The 13,289-nt window shown below is 36.1% G+C and overlaps 1 protein-coding gene and 1 long non-coding RNA gene across 3 annotated transcripts in view; one reads left to right on the forward strand and one right to left on the reverse strand.

The window, feature by feature from the left end:
* The window catches only part of LOC133531716 (fibroblast growth factor 22), a 245,416-nt gene that overhangs the window by 109,226 nt on the left and 122,901 nt on the right, over positions 1–13,289 (forward strand). The window lies entirely within an intron of this gene.
* On the reverse strand, positions 1,075–2,063 carry LOC133531589 (uncharacterized). The gene is made up of 2 exons (XR_009801562.1): positions 1,943–2,063; positions 1,075–1,363 (listed from the first exon to the last, which is right to left on the reverse strand). It is a non-coding gene; the product is annotated as an uncharacterized LOC133531589 (long non-coding RNA).

A 13,289-nucleotide genomic window follows, 5' to 3' on the forward strand; every position in this document is an offset into this window, starting at 1 on the left:
ATGACACGTGCAACGAGAAGAGGTTAGTTTAACTTATTATTATCTTTGTAATCTTTACATTTTATTCACTACGATTGGTTTTATTTTCGAGATAAAGAAATAAATCATTCGTAAATACTGTTATTTAAACTTAATTTCGTATATTTTAATATGATTCTTGTATGAAAATGTATTCGTTCTAGTACTAGTACACTGGGCGGTCATACCATAAATTGCTTTTCATATTGATTTACTATCAATATGAAAAGCAAGCATAGTATAAAACAGTGTTAGCTTACTTTCTTTGTTTTTAACGGAACTTTAAAGTCATCTTGACGACCGGTTTGGCCTAGTGGGTAGTAACCCTGCCTACGAAGCTGATGGTCCCGGGTTCAAATCCTGGTAAGGGCATTTATTCGTGTGATGATCATGGATATTTGTTCCTGAGTCATGGGTGTTTCCTATGTATTTAAGTATTTATAAATATTTATATATTATATATATCGTTGTCTAAGTAACACAAGCCTTATTGAGCTTACTGTGGGACTTAGTCAATTTGTGTAATAATGTCCTATAATATTTATTTATTTATCTTATTGTTTGTTTTGATACTCCCAATGTAATATGTTTCACCTGCCCATGTTTCACTTGTTTGTTGCTAATGTATCTACACTGTTTATTTTTTGTTATTACGGCATATCAACACTAGTCTCGCACAGGAAGGAATTAGCATAGGATCAGTTTAACACGTTCGCTGCGGAACTAAAACTGACGTTTTTTTATATGGTGCGTTAAATGGCCGATTGGCCTGATACTCAATGTTTACGCCGCGGCGATATGGGGCTCATTGACCTAGTAAGGTATCGACTCATATAAATGACTATAATTATACAAAAATGGAAAAATGTGGACACATCCCTATCAATATCGATAGTCGACGAGTTGGTGGTTACAGTACTTGCTTCGCCCCGGGTTCCTACTATTTACTTGAGAGATATATACAAAAATACATGTAAGGCCTTGTAACCCGATGACGCACTGAATAATAGGTTTATTTTAGGAAGTATTAGTGATGGGAAATAAGTTATCGACATATCCTTTTTATATCATTTATTAAAGAATCAAAAAAAATAGACAGCCAGTATTATTTTTCACATTATATGTGAAAAATTAATTAATTACATGTGAGTTTTATAGAAACATGACAAGCAGTATCCTTTCTTACATTCTACGCAGAAAGATTTTATTTTCTTTACTTTTCTATTTGCTTCTCGGCTGTTGAGTGTACCACGCAGCTTTTGGTAGCAGCCGGCACAAATTCTCCTCTTCTCACCTTTCTTTTCGAAGTTGTGTTTTTTCTTTAAGACTACCTCATTTTGACCATCTGAAAGTAAATAATATATATTATTAATATGGCATTATTTTTTCACTAATAATTCTTGCCTTACCCACCAATTAACTGTAAGGCTTGTTTTGCGGGAACTAGATTTACATTGCGGGATCTATTGCCATACTAATATTATAAATACGAAAGTAACTACCTATCTGTCTGTATGTTATCTCTTTACGCCTAAACCGCTGGACCGATTTTGAAACCTGGGTAGAAGCTAGTTCTGTATATAAATAGATACATAATATTATCATATAACTGCATGAAAATTACTCATGATATTATTAAATAAATATTTCATACAATACTAATTATGTATATGCACTTATGTCATAGTTGCGTAAGTGCCAATGTAACTAATTGAAATACATTTTAATTTAATCCAATTTGTAAGACCCAACAACTGTTTGAGCGAACATAGAACTATTATTGTTTTGTCAAAATAAAACAGAGCTTGATCTTTATAAAAATTATATATTAAATTAAGAGCAATTTTAATTCGTTACGTTACCCTCATAGTTGCATTTGCCTCGGGTGACCTTAAATGATTGAAATAATAAATAATAGACTTACCTGAGTTAGTATCCGTGATTGGCGTTTTGGTATATGCTGCTATGATCGCTTCGATGAAATCTTTCTTTGAAATTGGAACTGGCTGCCGAATATTGTAAACCACCCAGCTATTGACCAAAGCAGCATGAACTATCACAAAAACGTAAACAAACACTTGAATAGTGCACTATCGTATTTACGTCTATTCCCGCTAATGATGTCACAACACTAATCGGAAGTAAACTATTCTATCACCTACAACAGTGCGGGAAGGGGTGGAGAGACCTTGTGATCTATGTCGGGCCTTACGGCCTATTACCCGCAAGGAATCGAAAAAAATATTAATCAGTGCGTTATCAGGCCGAAAAACCTTACCACAGTTTTAATGCTTTATTTAGTAGCCCTTAAAGTCCTAAACTCAAACCTATACTTGTCTCTTTTGTACATATAGAAATTCTCATTATACACCCCCCCGCACCACGGGAAGTTCACCGTTTTTCGCCTCCGCACGGAGTGGGAGTACATGCATAGGGCATTTAAGCCTTATATCGCAGCGAACGTGTTAAGGATGTTTACGGCCGGGGATGCCCGCGAGCGCACGAATGATCGTTCATCGTTTCACTGGTAGTTACGGTGTTTAACTTTAAGGAAAACTTCGCGCCATATCAACTGTCTTGCTTACAGTATATTTTGTTGTCATTACGGCATATCAATACTAGTCTCGCACAGGAAGAAATTAGGATCAGTTTAAGGATGTTTACGGCCGAAGATGCCCGCGAGCGCACGAATGATCGTTCATCGATTAACTGGTAGTCAGGGTGTTTAACTTTAAGGGAAAACTCATGAGAAATCGAGAGTGTAGTTTATACCTATTGATTATTTTACTTATGGAAGGAATTAGGTTCAATTTAAGGATGCTTAGGCTCCTAGTCTAGTTGGCAGTGACCCTGCCTTCGATACAGGAGATTGCGGGTTCGAATCCTGGCCACTTAGTTATGAGTTTGTCACAGATTCCTGATTTATGGATCTCTTGTTTTAAATATATCTATCTATTATACGTATATTGTCGTCTAGTACTTGTGGTAAATAAACCTTATTGAGCTTACTGTAGGACTACGTTGATTTGTGTTTTTTAACAGTAAACAATAAGTATTGTTCAATTTGTTGCAAGTTTATTAGTCCTCAAACTACAAAGTACGCGCTGACCCAATCTCCAACCATATCTGTTTAAACTAAAATAGTGTACCGACAGTTGAAACAACCTGTGTTCAACAAACAGATTTCCAATCAAAGGATGGTTTATTGATATTAGCTCCCGTTCCGCGTTGGGAATGAACGTGGCCCTCGCCATCGATCTAACGCTCTCTGACTTGCTAACGGAATGTGGGGAAAGATTCAAGGACTAAAAGATATAAATAATTGTAATGTGATTCATTTAACGGTAATTGGTTCAAAGTTTAAGTAATCTAAAAGCCAGGCTACTTTTTTGTCATTTTTTTATCAATACCTGCCTCATGATAATCCCAACGATTTACTCACTGTAGCGAACTTCGTCTTTATCAGTTGACGGACACCATAAAGTTGCATTGTCAACCGACTTACAAAATTTATGGAAAAAATCTACCTACACAATCAAATCAGGCGAGATAATTTCGCCTTCTTAACTTGAATACTTATGTATTTTGTTTACATATACAATTATTTGTTACGAAATATGTAATAAAATCAGCAAAACTAATAATAGTAGCGGTGAATAATAATAAACTACAGAACAGTAGGGCTAAGGTGGTCGGCTCTTTATCATTTGTCGTCATGCCTGTCACGTTCTAACAAGTATGTAAGTGCGAAAGTGACAGGCATAGTGACAAGCGATAAAAATGGAACCATGCTGCCACTGCTGGAGTATCTGACTCAAAATATATCAATATCTCTACAGTTCTCGTTCGAAAGTATCCGTCGCAATCGAATTGTTCTACATTATACAGTACCCCTAGTGTAAATAAATTCGATTTCGAAACGTGACGTACGCGTTTGCGTTTAGTCTCATTTTGTATTGGATTTAGAAAGAGCGCGCCAAGCGGGACGTTTTGGAAACTCAAAATCCTATACAAAATTAGACTTAACGCAAACGCGTTCGTCACGTTATGATGTCCATTAAATTAACACTAGGGGTACAAATCTCTTTTTGTTAAGCTATTAGAGACTGGGGGATATACTTTTGATGCGGAATTCGATCCGCTACTTTTGATGCTGTCTGTACCAAGCAATATTACATTACGCACCTACCCCGAGAAATTAATTTCGTTCTCCCATAATCACTTATCTCAAGCTATCTATTACGTTTACCGCTCTTTAAATTCCGTGATCTCACAAAAATACCGAGTTAAAAATTCTTCTTACCCAAGTAATAAACATATCTAATTATCAGATTAACTACAAATTGGACGTAAAGAATGTAACCGTTGGTTCTGAATAAATTAGTAGTTAACGTGCCGCAATTAGCCACCGCGAGTATCTTCAATCTGGGCGGTGGGAGGTGTTTGCCTGCATATTTGTTGTACGTTACCCCTTTTACCGGCAAAGGGTTTCCCCACACCTGCCGATTCCAATTTTGCCGATTCGGCGTCAACAGGGATCCCACGGGGACTGGGACCAAAATACGTCAATTGTCGTGTGTGGCTTCAACCCAATATCAACCGTAGTGCATTCCGATAAGGTTCACCATGCATGACGCGCCGCCCTCGATAGGTGTGCCGCTAAAGATTTAAATACATATTATATTATTCCCGAGACTAAAGGCCTATTCTTACTTAATTATATCAATATATGAACAGAAAAACTTAGTATACCTATTGAAAACAAACTGTACTGAGGTTTGTCAATTCCGATTTTAAAAGATTATAATTTTTTTACATCGTAAAGATTAGCACATAGATAATTATTACAAGAATAGGGCATTATTTAAAAGAACAATGTAGCCTGTACATATTTGATTTAGCGAAATAATAACGACCAAATAAGAGAAGGTATCGCCACATCGTGCATCGCCAGATACATCTTGTGGGGTCTTAACAACCCAACACTTATTAGGGTTTAATTTTGATATGAAAATATTCGCAAAATAGATTTTATAAAGGTAGACATGATTACTTAATCGTCTCGGACAATCAAAGACACCGTAATAACGGATAATTATATGAATTTCATAGTAATGCTTAGTTATAATAAACTAAGCAAACAATCTAACCACCAATCAGTCCAAATTATCCCGCCTCAAGCACACGAGAAAAGTAAACATACGAAAGCGAGAGTTCCAAAACCCACAATTTTCTGTTTCGAAATTTGATGACTTCATCTTGACTTAATCATGGTTTCCGAACGAAAATTGCTACCAACCAATCACGTGCGCGCATTTAAATGAACGCGTTTGAATTCGGAACGCTTTATTTCCAAACGCCCGCCGTCCTAGTGCGCGTGCAGACGTATGTTTACACGTAATTTGAATGGTAATTTGCCAAATTGGTGACGAGGAATCCGAAGGGTTTTTGCTGCGTTAGCCTTTTAGATGTCACTGAACTTTAGGTGAAAGTACTTGACTTTGTAATTGAATATTTTATCAGCAGGGTTAATGGGTTGGGTCGGCTCATGAATATAAAAGTGGGGCCTCGGGCGTTCTACTAAAGGGACGTTTAGCGGGTGTGATGAAAATGAAAATATTTTAACTTTCGCTTTTCGCTTAGCTGATTTATTGTTTTCACATTTTTTTTACGACTATCCTATTACGTTTCTGCGACTGACAAATGAACAAAGCATTTTTTTTTGCTTATGTATGAAAATACGTGCGATAAGAGACCACCGACTGCGAATCATTACGTAAACCAAGCAATTTAATGGTCATTTTGACATCCCGTTATCAATAAATATTCCACATTCGGTCATTGATTTATACAGAATATAATTAAGGAATTATAACATAACTAATTACAATAGTAAAGATGTTCTATGAGATGATAACCTTTGTGTAGGTACTTCGAAAGTAATAAACCGACCGTACGCAAATAGGTTTTGTTTATGTTAAAGTTAGAATATGATGTTTAATATGATTGCAAGGCAAAGGAAGTCAACAATCATATGTCATATGGATATAACATAACAATAGATATAAGAAAATCAAAACTTAGGTAACTTTTTGTTCCATGTCATTGTTATCAAGCTTATGTCACTCCTATGCCATTGACCCTTTTTTTTGTAAATTTTGAATGTCTCCATTTTTTTCCATTCCCTTACTATTTTTGATAGACTTTGTATGGCGGTAACGGAATGGAAGAAACGAAATATGTATGTATGTAATTTTGGGACACTTTCGTTCTCCTATTATTCTCGTTCTTCAAAGAACTCGAGATTCAGAGAGAGTAGAAATAATATTAAAAATCCCAAATTTGAAAGAAAAATGTGGTTTACAGTCGCCATCTGATATATCAGAGCGGCCAAGGTGCTGAAAAGTATCTGAACACGCACAGGCGTGTTGACAACTCCGATATATTTGAGGGCTAGTGGAATCTGTTCACAAATCATAGGTAACTTCATTTATTTTTATTAGTATCTATTTACTGAATAATTGTAAGATTATCTATTTTTAAAGTCCTTCGGTGTATCATAAAAGTGTACATTTAAACATTGTCAAAAAAAATAATAGGAAAAAATCCTTTGCCCTGGCGTAGGTACGTGCATTTTAACTACTTAGATCTAAAAACATTAGTTCTACATATGTATTAGGAATGTATTTTACTTTACTTTATTGAGTTATCATGAGAAACATACAATTGCATATCACGGCTTAAAAACTAGCACGAGATCCAAAACAAGCATGCTTTATAAGTAAGTGCAAATTTACAAATTAATTTAACACCATATCATAGCTACTGTGAAAAATATCAGAGAACAAATAACTATCTAAGCATAACACAGTAATAAATTTTACATTATTAAGATTAAACGTCGCAAATGAGACAAACTTAAGTCAAGGTAAGGATGTCACAGCCAAGCATTTCTTAAACCTAGCAATTAATCATAGAGAGAGATATATATTAAAGAGTCACGGAATACCTAACTGTTACTCCTGTTAGAGTACTCGTATTCCGTGAACATAGCGCGAACATAAGTGCGAAAATGATATGAAAATTCCGGGAACTTATCACAAAAAAAAGTATCCCGTAATTAGCTGTAATTTTAATACCTAAATCATGGCAGCTTTAAATAACCTACAAAGCTTCCTCCAAACCTTTTCAAGTGTCCTTTTTAACTTATAATTTAAAATGCAGATTCCAAGTGTCAACGTTTCGTCTACTACGGAACCGTCTTATCCACGCTTTTGCCACCCACGTCGTCCAACGCGTCTTACCCACCGGATGTAACGCTCCTTATCTAAGTAAGCCAGCAATGTATTTTGACATAAGAGTAAACTCGTGACATAATACGGGAAGGTTAATTGGTAGCAGAGGGCAGAATACGTCCGAAAGTGCCTGATAACGGGAGATAACGCCGGGCTGAGTTTCGCACGTAATTTTAGTAATGTAGGTTGAACTTGTACGAGCGCTTACATGACACTACACGCGTATACATAAATAATGGTATAACTCAGTGGTTCTTAAAGTCGACTGGGCTCCGACCCATCAAACAAAAACTGCCAAATTCAGGACCCGGCTTTTAATCGTCTTAAAAAGGAGCATAAAATATTGATAACGCTCAGATATGTATCAAGGCGTCCTCGATATGCGCATAGTTTGGGAAATGCTGGTACATAATGCTGGTGTTGTAATCCATACAATTTATAAAATATTAAAATAGGTGCAATTTGTTAACACAGCTTGCGATTGCTCATCGTAGCACGTTGTCACGATATCACGAAATATCCCATAACTTCACTTAATTTTTTATGTTTAATACAAATTAAATAGCTATTTGACAGTTTGACAGTGATATCGCCATTTGAACAGAAGTTTAGGTATACAGGTTGTAAATTTAGTCACCTGTTATAATTTACGCGGTAAAGGTTGTACTACTGAGCAACTACCGAAATCGCGAAAAAAAAATTGACTTTCCTTGTTCATTGTTCATATTTTGTATCAGAGATTCAATTTTTTTTTCCACGATTTCGGCGTTGGTCCAATAGTAAAAGTGGTTTAGTATGGCCTAAGATATATTCACCCCGTAAATTATTGCAGGTGACTAAGTATTAAAAAAAAGAGTACGTTTATATGATTGAAGGACTTCTCAGTCTTATCACTATCAAGTCGAATATTTAAACCAAAGAATGTTTTAAAAAACACAACGAATAACAAATAACACTAGACCCTACTCATAGTGTTGTGTTCCTGCCAGTGAGTAAGGTTACCCGAGCTCAACGAAGGGCGGGTTTGGGGTCGGCAACGCGCATGTAACTCAACTGGAGTTGCAAGCGTACATAGGCTACGGAGACTGCTTACCATCAGGCGGCCGTATGCTTGTTTGCCACCGACGTAGTATAAAATAAACTACTTAAGTATAACATTTCATTCTCAATCCTTGTGTAATTTCATATTCAAAGGAACCCTTGAGACCAAATGGCAGTCTGCTGAAGTTATACTACCCGGAAACACACAAAAGTCGCCAGTTGCACTATTTTCTCATCCGCAGCTAATTCTGCAGTCCAAATTGAGACGTTGTCAAGAGTTGACGTAAATAGCTCGTACGTTCTTGGACTAGTCTAAGAACTAGTGTGTCGAACACCGTTAGAACAATGCCAGGAATTTGAGCAGTTGCTAGTAGATATTAAATTTAGCGTTCAGTGCATTTATGAAAATATTGCTTATCTATTTTGTAATTTTATGTTTCTTACTAACAAATCAACTTATATAACTGCGTTGTTAAAGTAAATCTATTTAACTAGTGATATCTGGTTTGTCGCAAATCATTTTTATCAAACATCACGATTGCAAATGGCGTCTGTTTGGTGGGTTCATCGACCTGCAATCTACAAGTGCATTCTAGTTTTTGGAGAATATTTAAATCAGGCATGAGAACAACAGGCTTTTATATATAGGTCAACGAGGGGGGGCGGGTTTAGGCTCGGCAACGCGCTTGTAACTCCTCTGGAGTTGCAGGCGTACATAGGCTACGGAGGCTGCTTACCATCAGGCTGGCCGTATGCTTGTTTGCCACCGACGTAGTATATAAAAAAAAGGTACCGACTTATACCCTCATAGAATATGGTACTATGTATATTTTAGCAAAACTTTGAATATAACATTTAAATCTTTCGCGTTTTGAACACTTATTAAAACATTATTTTATCCGCTACACGATGGTGCGGCGTTAGAAAGGTTTATCGCCTGTCACTTTCTCACAAGTATGTAAATGCGAAAGTGACGCATGACACGATAGGTGAAAAAACGCGACCATGCTAACGCTGCGTCTAAACGTCGCAAATAAAGGTAACTAAATAAAATCGTGATAAACCCGGTAAAATTGTGTTTTTAAATAAATATTCTATAAACAAATATTGCTGGAAGAACCATCCTACTTGATATTCTGTCGCATGTTTTAAAAGGTGTGCGACAAGGTGTGTGTAAATTTATTCGATAGCGAAACGTGACGTACATGTTTGCGTTAAGTCTCATTTTGTATGGGATTTTGAGTTTCCAAAACGTCCCGCTTGGCGCGCTGTTTCTAAATCCCATACTAAATGAGACAACGCAAACGCGTACGTCATGTCACGATATCCAATAAATTTACACTAGGGGTTCTGATCCATATCGTATCTAGACTTAATATTTGACGTATCTTTAAGTTCGAATCGGGCCGACAAAACCTGAAAGTGACAAATCAGACTGTTTGCCGACACTAAACGTCTAGGAATTCTCTAATTTAAAACAATTACGCAAGAGAAAAATTACGCACTGTCTAAATTAAACGCTTTGAAACAATCGTAAAATTGTATATTTTCATAGCAAATTTCGTACTCGGCGGGCTGTTCACCTTTTTGGCAAGGCCATGGAAAGAGATGGGAGATACGATTAGATACGTGCAAGATAAGGATGGATGACGAACTTGACGTAGTGCTGAAAGATACAACCGGATTTGTGCTGCAAAATGGCGCAAGTGGAAATAGCAGGCCTTGGTTTTTTTAGGTAGTTTTTTGTTTGTTTCGAGTTTAATGGTATTATTCATAAAGGTTTGTCAAATTTGACGATCGGTCTGGCCTACTAGGGTAGTGACCCTGTCCATGAAGCCGATGGTCCCGGGTTCGAATCCTGGTATGGGCATTTATTTGTGTGATAAACACAGATATTTGTTGCTGAGTCATAGGTGTTTTCTATGTATATAAGTATGTATTTATCTATACGTATGTCGCCTAGTACCTATAGTACAAGCTTGGCTTAGTTTGGGGCTAGGTTCATTTGTGAAATATTTATTTATTTAAATCATAAAACCGTTGATAATTGTTTGTCCGACATTTTGATATTTCTGTTTGTTAGAAAGAGACAAAATTTGACAGAGGTTTGTTCTTGCTTAGTTGTATGAGGCTATATATCTAAATCTTACCATTTCTAAATTGTTTATATTTACTTTATATGTTGTGTATTTATTAATTCCGTACGAAAATAACTTCAAGAAAAACTATTAAGTACATATTTACCTATTTATGCAAAGGAAAGGGTTATATTTTGTTTAATACATTTACGCCACGTATATCTGTAATTCTTAGTTTAAATATTTCGTATGTACTTATTTTCCCTAATGAATACTAACATATATGTATGCTAATACCAGTCCTTCAATGTTTTCATTTAAATACGATTGAATCTAAAATGGCCAGAAATGTCAGTAACGGCATTTTCCGCGTGGCGCGCCCGACAGGTGTAGTATATGATTTACGTGCCAGACGTGTGTTTGTCTGTGTATTCTAATTCGAGAAGGAAACGAAATGGAAACCGTTTAATCTACCATTGACCGTTCAAGGCCGTGTATGTTTGGTTTTCATTTTGATACAATTCCTGAAACTATTAAGTGTTTTCGGGATATAGGAAAAACAGGTTTTTGTGCAGGGCCGGCGGTATTTAATAAGTAAATTTAAAAAGAATGCAAATGTTTTCAGGCCAATCATTGTCTATGGAAATACATTTTTAAAAAGTATATGTGATAGGCCACCTCTTTGTTTCTTATTTGTCTATTGCAAAACTTATCTAGTGACCTATGTATAAACAAAGACCAATCAACGAAACATCAAACCTAAGCAGCTCTATGGCTCTTGTTTATGGTGAAATGTTGCCAGTGTTTAAACACTGATGATATATACTTATTTTACAGGATTTGTCTATACCATCCCATTACTGGTCCCACGTCCATGACGGGTATAATCTAGAAATGTTAATATTTTTTTTTTAAAATAAATATTATAGAACTTTATTACACAAATTGACTAAGTCCCACAGTAAGCTCAATAAGGCTTGTATTGAGGGTACTTAGACAACGATATATATAATATATAAATATTTATAAATACTTAAATACATAGAAAACACCCATGACTCAGGAACAAATATCCATGCTCATCACACGAATACATGCCCTTACCAGGATTTGAACCCGGGACCATCAGCTTCGTAGGCAGGGTCACTACCCACTAGGCCAGACCGGTCGTCAATATGCTACCTTTATTTTAAGTTTACAAAATGCTAATATTGTTTTGTTGTTTCAGGTAAGTAATACGTCAAAAACTACTAAGTTTCATGAGGTGGCAAAGCAAGCGTAAGTACTATCATTTTTGGTATAAGCTTTTATCGCTGACATACATTGCTTGCCACAGGTAACTAATACTCATCGAGACACTTCTAAAAACCCCAAACACAATTAGATTCTGTTGTTTCATCACAGAGTTCCTATGGGTACCTTCTGTCTCCATCATCAGATCAGCTTGATGATGCCATTAAATCAGTTTGTACCGACGTGTCAAAAGTATTGTCACTTCCGGTAAAGTGACAAGTGACAGCGTGGATGTCGGATTAATGCGTCAATCGCACCGACGTCTGTCGTTGTCGTTTATTTACATTATTATAAACTAATGAGGGGTAAGTACAGAAGACTGACAACCTCCATACGGTGACGCGTCCCTTATCAATCTCATCCTTGTTGAAAGACTTGTAGGTGGCGTTATTAACTATTTTTGCACTAGAAAACATGCCGCGGCCACTGTAGAATACCATCGAGTACCTATAGATTTCTAGTTAATGTTATTTATGTGCTTAATTTTTTAGAAAACAAACATAAGAAACCAATCAGTATGCGTTTTCATCGATCTAAACATTCCGCTCAATGTAATTAACCATACCCAAACCTCTTAAATTTTCCTAGAGATCCGAAAAATCCGGTGCTCGTCGAAAATCTCCGTATTTTACGAATGCATTCGCGCCGTTAGGTTTGAACTTATGTTAATGTTAACGCCCAATTATAACAACTCTAGCGAATATAAATTCCTCGGAGTGACTCGACCACACAACTAGACCGAGTTTTAGGTTAAGGAGAAGTTCTTTTCACTATGGAAATCTAAACTTGTGTGTTGCAAATGATACTATACCGTAATATGTATACGCTCAGTAGCTTAGTTGGTAGAGCGATGGGCTGGTATCCCAGGGTCGGGAGTTCGAGTCTCGCCGGAGACAGTGAGGTTTCTTGTTTTCCACTTATTTCTCAGCATTAAACATGTGTTAAGTGTAGCTAATATGATCGTACAATTTTTTCATCACCAAAAGTTTGTCATGAAATTTTTTGCATATTACAATGCGCTTATGAACGCCAAATAAAGCTACGCCGGCTCTAACCCTACAACTCTGACTTTAACTGTAGCATTTAGATCTCTTAAGTTGAAACATTAAAATCTAGGAATCTCGAAATAGTTTTTAGTGCTGCCATCAACTACGATATTAATCAAAAGCTTGTCATAATCTAATAAAAAAGTAGTTCATAATATCGTAACACACCGTTCGTTTTATTAATGTTATTTATATCACTAATAAGAAGGATTTATTGACGCATCGCGGGCTCATACGTTTCGGCCTTGCCGAAAAGGTAGACCATGTCATTCACGAAGACGCATGCCTCGTGACTCGTATTGTCATTAATTTTTTTTTATTTTTTTTTTATTTATTAAGATCACCAACAGACAATACATCAGAGAAAAAATAATCTGTAGCTTACATAACATTAAGGGTAGATGTTTGTCCAATTATAGGTAACCACAGCTTATTCCAGTATCTTAGGATAAACAATATAAGTACAGTAAGACATTTAGACTTAAGCTATTAATAAATAAAATTTAACTAATTAAAGG

The sequence above is a fragment of the Cydia pomonella genome, chromosome 2, assembly GCF_033807575.1.
Source record: "Cydia pomonella isolate Wapato2018A chromosome 2, ilCydPomo1, whole genome shotgun sequence".
NCBI classification, from domain to species: Eukaryota; Metazoa; Arthropoda; class Insecta; order Lepidoptera; family Tortricidae; genus Cydia; species Cydia pomonella.